Here is a 12,532-nt window from a genome sequence, read left to right as displayed (position 1 = left end):
AAACAACAACAAACAAGGAATTTGACTGCTGTGTAGTCAACTGTCATTTTTTCCTGCATCTCACACAGTCACTACAGAAGTCATACACGTATATGACCCTTCATTTTGATATACTTTGGTGAGTTCATTGGTCTTGACCACTGACCAAGGATTGACCTTGAAGACCATCTGCACAATGAAAATATTTTCCATTTCATTTTTATCCATTGCACCAATTACTGTAATCACTGGACTTATCTAATAGAATATACATGTATGAGGAGAAAATGGCATTTTAACTACTGACCTTTGACTTTAGATCACTGCCCTTTTAAAGTAATACCATTCCAGGCTAAAGCTAAGGCTAGAAAGTCAAAAGATAACAAACTTCAATGACCTTTAACCTAGCAGTTTGACCTTCTACCATTATCATGTTTATGCAACTTAGACAAAAATTTGTTACTGCAAGAGTACAGTCACCAATTTGAGAACAAAGTCATCTGCAACAAATTAGCCAAAATAAATTGGAGTTTTTACCAGATTGAAATTTTTACCTAAAAACATATTGATTACATTGTATAATATCTTAACTCTCCCGCATTTGAATTACTGTTCGGTAATATGGGCCAATTCTAGTATGTCAAATGTGAATAGAATATTATTGCTTCAAAAGAAACTTATTCGTTTGATAAATCACAGTGATTATTATGCCCATGCTACTCCAATATTTTACCAATTGAAACTTTTGAGGTTTCAAGATATTTATATTTATCAGTGTGCAATATTTATGTATTTGTGTTTTAACAATATGATTCCTAAAAGTTTATTCGATTATTTTAAGTTATATACTAATTGTAAATATAATATGAGAAATGTTAACGTATATAGTGTTCCTTTTGCCAGAACCTTGCCGTCTCAAAAATCGATATTTGTCAATGGACCTAAAATATGGAACGGAATTCCTCCTGATATTCGAGGCAGCACATCATTACGATTATTCCAAAAAAGATACAAGTTATACCTTCTAAATCAATACATTGAATTTTCTGATTGTTAGGCCGTTTGTGTGTAGGCGTGCGTATGTGTGTGTGTGTGTGTGTATCTGATAGGTGTGTGCAGCCATGTTTCAACTTGCTGAATTTGAGATGTTTTATATTAATCAAAAATATTTCCATGATATGATTTGTTATAATAATTTATATGTGTATATTTTTACTGGAGACAGGCTTAAATATAAGGCTGTGCCTTTCTGCTTGTCTCCTAACACTATCCAATCATTTTGTTTTGTTATACTTCTTATGAATGTTGTTGTAATGATAATGCTTTTGTGTAGTCTAATTGATTGTAATGCTGAATGTTTTTTGTTATATGTTGATTTTTTATGGAAGTGTTAAAAAAAGTGTAAATAAAAGGAAAGGAATGTAACACATGCAGGTCAGTCGGTAAAGTGAACAAATACTAGAGAGGACATGTATGGCAGAGGAATACATAAGAATATGATGTCTGCTTGGTCAGGCAATCATTACTCATGGTAAGGTAACATGTGACAGTGTATACAGAAAGAAATGTTCATTAGGCTGGCTGCAGTAACAAAACAATATTGTAAAAGTGGATAGTCTCGCGTAAGTAATTTTTGGGGCTCAGCCGCGTAAAGTGAATTTTGTGTGTTTTTATTACATTCCATGGAATCAAGACATTATTGCTGGAACATATGGCAAGCAAAATCATTCACATGCTTTTGTTTTCACACTATTTTCTGGTTGCGTGAAATGTGTGAAAATTTCCACACTACGAAAATTTCAACATTATATCCCACCATATATATTGCATTGTGCCCAAGCAAAAGAGTTTAAACATTATCTGCAATCCTATTATGCCAACTCAATATTTGAGATTGTTTTGTCTTGATTTGGCTTGCATTCTAGTTTCAGAAATAAAGGTGAACAGAACTAAAAATATTTCAAAAGTTGATTACTACCCTGCCCTACAGTATTGCTTTGTGAGAGTCCTTAGGGTGATGAAACCTTAGAAATCATGCATCTGTCTCGGCAACGTTTTTCCCTTATTTTTGGCCTATGTTGGTTACCACAGCAACACACCATAAGCCACCAAATGTTTCATGCACATCACATCCATACCTCCAGGACAAAATGTGTCCTAAATTTCATTTCAACTTGAGTTTTGCAATAAACACTGAAAGTTGCTCAAGCAGCGTCATTTCCTGATTTTTTTTTCTGTTGTCATACTGCGCTGTAACCATGTCAACGCACTTGCTAAACACTACTCTTGCAGTGTCTTGCACATCTTCATATCAAAGCCAACCAATGTGCCAATATCAGTTTGATTCAGCCAATAACTGAGAAAGAAGTTTACTTGGCAAGGTACTGCAATTTACCAACCCAATGTACGGGTACCAATGCTATGTATATCCTTATCTTACTTGTACCCTCTAACCTTTGTCTGGAAGGTATGTAATGGTTTTAATCAGTTCTGATGCTACAAAATGAATAGGTTGAATTCAAAAAGACAAAAAAACAAACTAGGCTATCAGGAAGAGCCCAGAATTTCTAGATAAAAATCACAAAGTGCGATACATACAAAAAATAGATAATCATGATTATTTTTCCTGACTCTTGTTACAGGATGTGCATGTCAACACAGCCTTAGCATAGAAAACCATTCATCATCTCGATCTTAGGTCACAGCCTGCTCCTGGGGTCCATTTCATGAAGTCATCATGTAGAAGTATCTACATGAGCGGCCAAAGTCACTCGTGTGTAGCTATGACAGACTTTCAAAGAAAAGTAAAATCCATTTCATGAAGTCTCTCATAAGTGTGTCTTATGGGCAAAAAGTCTCTCCTAAGACTTTCAGGAAATGGACCCCTAGTTTTGGCATATCATGAAAAGGTGGCCAAAGGAAATGCTGATGGCTTTGTCTGTGATCTGAAAGTGACTTTGAGGAGCAAATGATGCTGCTGTGTTCATTCCCCCTCTCCTCTCTCCTTCTGTCATTTATCCTCTCTCACTCTCACTCAAATTAATCCAGACACACACACACACACACACACATACACACCATACACTTTAATCACCTGTCTTCAAGATCCCAGAGTTCTTCACACTGAAAAAAAAAAAAATAAATCACCCTCTTCGAGCAGGAGTCAACAATGTCTACAGTACAGTGTAGCAGTATAAACACTAGTAGGCTATAGCAGTATAAACGCTAGTATGCTTAAGCAGTATAAACACTAATATTGTTGATGCATTAAACCTTTCACTCTCATTCATATCACATTTATGTTTGTCTAATGAATATCTAGTAGAATCTCTTGTTTGCAAGTTCGGGTAAAAAGAGCAGAGTTTATCACCACACTAGGAGCCACAAGCAGAGTATAAGATAAATTATGACATTTGCAGAAAATTACACACTCAGTTTAATTTTCACATGACCGGACAAAGTCACAAGTATTCCTGGTAAAGTGAAAGAATTGTCATGAATGATTATCTTCACTTGTCACAGACTTGCAAGAAGAAATGCAAGGAGACAGCTCTTGACATTACCGACAGTATAGAGGAACATTTGTGAAGTATAAGACAAATGCATAATGCCACATGAAATGATATAAATTGAATGTGTTTTTGTGGCTCAGTGGATAAGACCACAGGCTGTCAATTATGAGGTCCATGGTTTAATTCCCCTGGCTGCAGTGCTTGAATATCTAATGTGCCCCAAGGCAAGGCACTTTATGATCATTGCCTTGTCTGGAGGGGAAGTTAAGGTGTCAGTCTCTTGGTTGCTTGCTCACATGCATTCATTGCTTCTTTAGTGGCCATGTTTAGAATAAATCAATTGAACTCAACTCAATTCAATTCAAATATGCAAATATGAATGAATAAGGAGTGATTAAATGATGCAATACATGACCCTGCATTAGAAAACCCACAAAAAAGGCACAGGACAATTCAATTTTTGTTTCATAGTTCTGATCAAGTTCTGAAAATGTTGATTCTCAGCAACATGTGCAGCTCATTAAACTCACATGATCCTCACCCACTGAAGGTTTTAGACTGGAAAATGAATGTGTAGCAAGCTACATTTCAAAGAGGGCTTTGAAGTTAAGAGTGACATTAAATGTCATGGTGATCTTTGCAAAGGGTTATCTTATCAACCTAACATTTAATACGTTCATGCACAACATTTCATTGATTATCATATCAAAGTATTCATGTTGCTGCTGACTGCATTCAAAGTTTCTGTACGTCTTCACATACCTCATCTGTAGGGGAAAAACAGAGAAACCAACTTAAAAGAAAAAAAGGTTCTAAAATAAGTGTGAAATCTTGATTTCATGCTTTCAAATTTTGAATTTTGATAGAAAAAGGGCATGTCTGTCAGAAAAATACGGAAAGCCCCAAATCACCCATCTAGTTCACCCAAATCAGTATTTTCAGGCCTACTGAAAATAAATCAAACCGTGCGACGTTCTGTGGGTTTTATGATGACTGATCACATCTGGTTTGAGACACTGCCTCAATAGTAATTGCTGCGTGTTTATCCATTCTCTCATTATCCACCAAATGTTATGGGTGGGCAATAATTAGAAAGAGTGACATCTATTTTCAGTCATAGTGACTTCTGATGTGGCAGGGAGACTTAGTATACACAGAATTGCCTTCAAACACAGGCATAAAAAGAAACCTCTACAGTTAGAATTACATCATGATCACAGTGGAAAGGTCATGATGTTTACCAGACACAGAGACTCCAACTCTCCCGTTTTCGATGGGAGATCTCCCGCCGAATGCCCATTTTTACAAAATCTCCCGTTCTCCCGCTTGAGAATTAATTTCTCCCGACCTGGCTCTGTGTCTCCCGTTTGAAATGATTTCTTACTTTTTGTCTTGGTTTGTTGAAAAATAAGCCTTAGATAACACGAGAGAGCATCAAGAACCCTACTTATTAGAGCTTCCAGGGTCCAAACGGGCCCTCGACCCCGGCCGCAAGGAACTTCGCGCTCGTGATTATGCGCTTCGCGCACATCAAGTTGGAGTCTCCCGTTTGCTAGGGGTCGCAGGCGGGAGAATCTCCAGATCAGAAGGTGCTTGGGGTTGGAGTCTCTGCAGACATGTAATCACTTCTAACATGAATATTTTGATTGCTTGAGTTGATCCCTCCGTAGACTTTGCACATGAAGGAATTTTATCTTTTTAAAGAATCAAATGAGGGGGGAAATTGAAGAGAACATTCTTATCAGCAAAGTCCCTTAACCAGCAATGGTCATTGTCACTGTATCCCCTGGATCAACCTGAATGATCCCATGTGTGCCATTGTATGAGAAATAAATAAAGATTTGAGTCATTACTCATCATCTGGGTCTAAACATCTAAGCAATGCACAAACCGTCACCAAAAAATAAAAGACAAGCACCAAGATTTTGCCATGCTGTACATGAAAAGCAGAGTTAAATGAAATCCTAATAAGACCTGTTAAGAACGCACAAGGTATGTGACCCCACAGCCAATAAATGTTGGAACATGAAGGGCAGTATCACCAAAAACTAGAACAACTGACCACACACCTCAACACCAAGTTTGAATGAAATTTAGAGAGTAACAACTAAGTTATGGCATTTGTAAACATTTTTGCAAGTGTTCATCTGGTCAGGGTAACCTTTGACCCTGCAAAAGGAAAATCAATGAGGGTAGCACAGCCAAAACCAATGGCTGCCTTAGCTTACCAACACTACATCTGTTTGTGAACTTTGAAGAATATCTATTTCAGTTACTCAGCGCACAGAGCACACGTAACTAGACCTTCCAAAATCAACCTTTACTTCAGCACACAACATCACACCAATAAGGGTCTCCATTGTCTCAAAGTATACTGTAATAGCAAATCTTTAAGGCAGCGATAAATATGACAAGAATGCACACAAGAAATGTGACTGGAAGCACATAATTGTAAATATCAGAATAAATTACAGCAGGCAGAAACACCATAAGACTGCATGAACCTTCAGTGGACAACCCCATACATCAAAACCAAAATGGAAAAAGATCCATCAAGCAACAACCAAGCTACTACAGTAAAAAAAAAAAGAAAAAAAATCCAGTCAGGTTGAGATTTGACCCTGTAAAAGCTGTACCATAGGTACAAGGTATCAATGAAGGCAGCACAGTCTAAAGCAATAGGTGTCTTTTCCTAATTATAATCCACCGCTACTGGAGTGCATGCATTCAGACCATTTTCAAGCTGGAACTGTTAACAACAACAACAGCAGCAGCAACAACAACAACAACCAACCAACCAACCAACAATAGGCACAACAGCTGTCCTATGATACACCTCCACGGCACAGTTGCTTGAAAACAGTCAAGAAAATGTGGTCAGTAAAGAGCTCATACAATCTGTGACATTTGTGAATATAAAAGTTTTAACACTGAGGGCACTGTTATCAAAGACTAGACAGACTTGGGTTGTCCCATTCATTAAATACCTAACTGCCAGAGATGTAGCCAGTAAAGTGACACAATAATGATACTTCTGCCTCTAAAAGTCTGATCACTAAGATCTGTTTTCACCAAAATGAGATGATACACATCTATAGGAAATTTGAGCAAAATTGGTTCAAAATAAATTGTGATTTTCATTGTGTTCACGATTCTCATGACACACTGTAAATGTACTTTGGAAGATACAGAATTTGACATGCACAGTCCTTGAGCAAAATATCAAGGGCAATCTTGTTTGTGGTACAAAAAAAAAAGAAACATAAAAAACTTTGATGATTGTCTTTGTGAGGAACCAATTCGTCAGGTGAGAATGAGAAGGGTGTAAAGTTGACACTAAACCCATTAATGTTTGAGACAACTTAACGCCCTTCTCATTCTCAAACCATTGAATTACAGCTCCCAATAAGCTGCAGTACAAAACATAAAGAAGGCAAAGCTTTCCCTAACAATCCTTCACAGTCTCTGTGCATTTCAAGGAAATTATTTATCAAAAGGAAAGCATTTGCTAACCTTATTCTTGTTACCTATTGTTAAGGAGATACTAAGCACCATTTAAAGGGACTGTACAGTACTGGTTGAAGTGAAGAACCAGCTTGTAACGTCTTGCAAGATATTTAGAAACCACTCTATGCAATGTTAAAGAGCATACAATTCTAGGGGTATCAAAAGTTTATTTGATGAAAAACGGTTGAAATGACTGAGATATCTAAAATCTAGGAAAAACAAAGAGACCCTAATAAAAGTCGTGGCTTGTCAATTTTATTAGGATCGCTTTTTTGGATATCTCGGCCATTTCAAGGCCAATTTTCATCAAATATTAGTAAACATTGAATCCTTCTTGAAATTACATGCTCTTTCATATTTCATAAGAGGTTTCTCATTATCTCACCACAAATTGTTATAAACCTGAATCCTCACCTCAACCAGTACTGTACAGTCCTTTTAAGATGCATGAAATATTGTGAACATTGCTTCAATGGGACTGTTTTCATTATGGAATGAATACCTGATGATCAAAAATTATTATGACAGTCAGTGATTCCTCTGCAGGCATCAAATCCTACGCTATAAATACACATGCCAAAATAATAAACACCCAGTCTTTTAAGAGATCGAGATAAAGAGATTGAGCTTTGAAAGGAAAGAGGGAAGCTGGCTGGGTCTGACTAGGAGTGACAGCATGTAAGCATGCCCAAGAATCATAATATTTCACTAAGGCCCTCACGGCATTCCAACATAAAGAGTAGCATTCCTTGCTATCAAAACACATTTCCATTAAAGTTGTCAAAAACTGAGTGTATGTGTGTGTATGGGGGGGGGGGGGGGTGGGGGGGTGAGAGCTGACATCCAAGAATGGCACAGATGGGACTGAACCATCCACAAGTCATTCCAGGATGAAAATTTTAAGTGTCAGCATACCTATTTTTATGCAGTTTGACAGCCTCTTCGTCTTAAGTGCCACCACAGGGAGAAACAAAGGCAGACTTGAGCGTTAACCAAACAGTGAGTCATAACTAATACAATCTCACTATAAATCACAATAAACACTTTCTCATCATTCCCACTTCATTCTCCCCGATCTTCAGACAGACCTGGCTGCTGCGATGTGAAAGGAAATGAACAGGACGCGGGGTCTGACTGATAAATGCAACAAATCAAGTTCTCAATTTAGCTCGGTACCAGCTAAAAGAAGTGCCGTTAGCCCATCATTTGCAGAAGACTAAGAAAAAGGGGATGCTGAGCCAGGAGGACATCTGTCTGTGTAGAAATTAATCCACAGTGGATTTCCCTCTCTTTGGATGCATTCATACGACATCCAGAAAGGTTCTATGGCAGTTTCTGTCATCCCTTTTGGGAAGTATGAAGGCGGAATTGGTTATGTGTGGGGATTATCCACAGGAATGGTAATGACTTCAAACTATGGAGAGATATTTGGCTTAATCCACCATTGTTGTACTTTAGAAGAATTGATGGAAGCTATTCTCAACTAGAGGTTCATGAACCCTACATATGTACGTCAGAATATTATAGAAAAAAAGTAAATGACGCAAAAAGGTGGTTATAGAGAACTGTAGTATAGAATATACGGAAGTTAGAAAAAAAAAAAAGCTAACTATGGACATGCAATAGATCTGCTCTGATGTCACATTAGCCAATTTTATTATCAAAGTACACCAGTGCAAAAATATACATGTAACTTTTACTTGATAACAAATAATCTGGAATCACCACAGTTTAACTTGACCCTAAGTGTTGTCTGTCAAAGAACATCTATAAATAATATATAAGTACAATATCTAATTATATCTTATCAATTTTTGAATTATTGCTTATTTAAACTATTGCTATGAGCTATGAACCAGCAATGGCACAACTTTGTCCACACATGACCCCTGGTACAATGTAATGTCAATGGAAGCCAAATTTCTATGTCTGACATAGACCAATAAAGAATGAATGAATGAATGAATGAATGAATGGTATATCAGTACCTTAATACACCAAACATCATTGTAAACTGCCTTGAAGTTAATGCAGTGAAGAAAAAAAAAAGAAGAAGAGGTAATTATGAACTGATACACAGATAGATCAAGGAGGTTCAAGAGAATGGAGTCACAACTGTCGTATTTCCTTTGAAGTCACGTTCGATGCCGCCACTCGAAAGTATTTGAAGCATGTGGCAAACTGGATCTGCCGCACAGTTAGGAAGACAATTGACTCATGTCTCATTGCATAATCATCAGCCACTTTTTTTTAACGAAGATATGTCTTTGTGAGGGTAATTACTTTTCGCCATCCCTACTTATAAAAGATAGGCGAGATATAATGGTAAAGACACGAGGATGCAAGAATAGAAATTGGAACAAAATGAAGGAATGAAAATGAAAATTAGTCAACTGGCTGTGCCCAGACACTAATCTGATAAAGAATTATACATGAAGATTACTCCATATCAGTTTTATTTGGCGAAATTAAGTGGACAAGTGATAAAACCTGCTTTCCAGGAGGGTACAGTTTTAAACACTTTTACATGATACAGCTCTGATTTACACTTTTGCACATATTTCTGGAAGGGAATGACCTTTGTTTAGTGTGCTTTATCATTAAGTGAGATTTCGTTTCATTTAATAGATAAACAAGTAAAATATAGCCAACATTAAGTTAACATTCAAAATGAATATTCAGATTGCTCAGCAAGACGGCTGTCACATTTGTGGCCCGAAATGTGAAAATAACAGCACCATCAACACATGATTTACCAGTTCAACATCGGCACGTATTTATTGCCAGTATCCATATTGTTCCAACCCTTGAGCGCCTGTTTACATCGCGCACATGCGATCTGACCTGGGGTCAGGTTAATACGTCACACTCATCTGCATATACATGTATCTCATGCATATTCATTACCATGACAACGGCTGCATCAAACCCCGTCACCAAGGCACAGATGCACCTGTGGAATTCTTTTGTACATCAATAGAAAAGTGACAAATGTTTGGATAATTACAGCCAGTTGGAACTCCCATCTTTTAAACCTTCTTGAATAGATATATACAAGCTAAAAATATAATGCCCTTGTCCCCACTATCTATGCAGAGATATCAACGAGTATTTGCAACTGGAACTAACTCATAATTTGGCATGTATATTTGATGATCAGTCTCACACACATATATTGAAACTCTATGTTGATATCACAGTTATCATGTCTTTTATTTGTCTCTCTCTCTGTGCGGGGAGACACAAAGAGAGGGACATAGCAGATTCCAACAGTGAAAATGTCACCATTAAAGTTGGCACTCCTCTACTTGCCAGCTGGCTATAGAGGGAGACATTTCAAAAGCCAAAGAGTACACTTTGCATTTCATTGCAGACGATGGTATGATATATCTTCTCTCATTGAGAGGAGAGGATCCATCGTAGTGATAAAGGAACATTTGGCGGAACATAGTCACTAGTATAGAGAGGGATTGAAATGCCCCCCAATAGGTGATAACATGGTAACTGTAAAACCTCACATGAGGTAAAACCTCGCATGCTGGTTTGTATTCAAAATGTGTCACAAATCATAGGAGTCAATAGAAATTCATGCTAAAAATAGTCCACAATACTAATGAGTCTTTGGAAAACAATAACTGTGATTAAGAGTTTTTTGTTATGCAATACTTTGTTCTAGTTATTTTGTCTACCTTGTTTATCTTGAAAAGATATATCTCTACCTGCAACAATGTGTTATTACCTTTTCACAGTTTAATGCACTGATGACATTTCAAAGCTCCAAAAACACATTTTATATCTCATTTGATGATGCAGTAAAATTCAGTATTGATTTTGCTCTCTTTGGGTTTTGTCAATTTGTGATTTATGTACATCAGACAACAACGTGTGTGTGCTGTTTAACTCAAAAAGAAGTAAAGACTATGCTCAGAGCATACTGTGCGAAATGAAATTTTCCCGAATTGCTACTTGTTGCACATTTTTCGCATATTAGTAAGTTCACAGCTGTGAGGGTCTAAATCATTACTTCACCTTTCATGAAATAGATAAGAATCACTCACAAGCGACAATACTAGAAATGAATGTTTTTACATGGTAATTCCCTATCGAACAAGTATTGCGTTCTGTATTTGAAAATTTTTTTTCTTTTTTTTTTTACTAGTGTGTTGCAATGCCCAAGCAATTGCTATGCCACAGCAGTACACAGTCTGCTTGACCCACAGTAGTTACTAGTTGCATGAGATCCAGTGCTGGCATGGCTTGTTTACCTCCATCAAGGAGGTTGTTTCTATTGGCATTGGTTTGTTTGTCTGTTTGCAAAATACCTCAAAAGGTTGTAAATAGATTTGGATGAAACTTACAGGAAAAGTTTATAATGACACAAGGAACAGACAATTCAATTTTAGAAGTAAAGTGGGAATTTTTAAATGAATTTTTGTGTGTGTGATCTTTTGGCAAATAGGGTCAATGAACTTGGGAGTTCAAGCTGCGCGTATTTGAGGTTTGCATACACGCACTAAAGTGTGTGCTCTGCTTGAGGCACTGCGCAGCAGGAAGCTGATGAGGTAGTTGTAAATACAAGGCTTCTTTAATATTGGGATTCACACGTACACGAATTACTGAGTAGCAGGATACAAATCTCCAGATTTGCATCGCAATTTTCGTCCCACATTATTTTGTATGTATGAATGCGGCAATCATTGGGAAATTGGGAGACTTCAGTATGCGTGTATGGGTGGAAATGAGCTAATTGACAGAGGTCTACACTCTGAGAGTACTTTTCTAGTTTTTAAAGAATTTATATTTTTTGTGCACTTTTATATCTGTGCGTTGCTATTTTGCAGTTCAATTTAGCAGTGATAAAACCACCTTGAAAATTTCAGCTCCTACTCAAGTCCTTACCCCGGATGTAGGCCATGATCTCAGCCACGTTGTTGCACTGTTGCCACTTGTCGTAGGACAGGTGCACCACAGACACAAAGACCTCCACACCCTGGACCATCAGCGTGGCGTGGAGGACCTTCCGCTTGACCCTGTCCGTCCGAGAGTGGTGGGTGAGCTCCTGCATCTCTGACCGGAGGATGGGGTACTTGCTGAGGAGGGCGAGTCCTGTGCTGATGAAACAGCGAGAGATTGAGTAGGAGAGACTAGACCATCAGTTAGGATACAAAATTAGCAAGGAAAGAACTGATGCATACTTTTAGAAGTCAACAAGGACAATGCCTCTCTCTTTCTATTTTCTGTACAGTAGAACGAATACTTTGACACTTCTTTATTTTTCTGCCCATTTGGTCCACATAGATTTACATACATTGTTTGAAGTGAAGTCTTTATTGTTGACCTCTTAAAGAAAAAATGAGATTGATTTAATCAACTTATCAAGTCAACAAAGACATGTACAGGTGAAAAGCATGTGATCATTAGTTGCATTCTCACAGACAAAATAGCAAGATAATGATCACAATCAAAATCTCGACATCTTTTTGCACCAATTCAGATAGACAGAAATATCCAGCTAACCGCCATCGCGATAATTT

At 37.4% G+C, this 12,532-nt stretch overlaps 1 pseudogene; it reads right to left on the bottom strand.

Moving 5' to 3' along the window:
- LOC139715430 (uncharacterized) overlaps positions 1-12,532 on the bottom strand; it is a 104,323-nt pseudogene that overhangs the window by 11,345 nt on the left and 80,446 nt on the right.

The sequence above is a fragment of the Diadema antillarum genome, unplaced genomic scaffold, assembly GCF_040938485.1.
Source record: "Diadema antillarum isolate AM-2024a unplaced genomic scaffold, OU_Dant_1.0 scf00000049, whole genome shotgun sequence".
In the NCBI taxonomy this organism is placed as follows: Eukaryota; Metazoa; Echinodermata; class Echinoidea; order Diadematoida; family Diadematidae; genus Diadema; species Diadema antillarum.
Note: the sequence above shows the minus strand (reverse complement) of the source record. Positions and strands in the feature narration are given on the sequence as shown.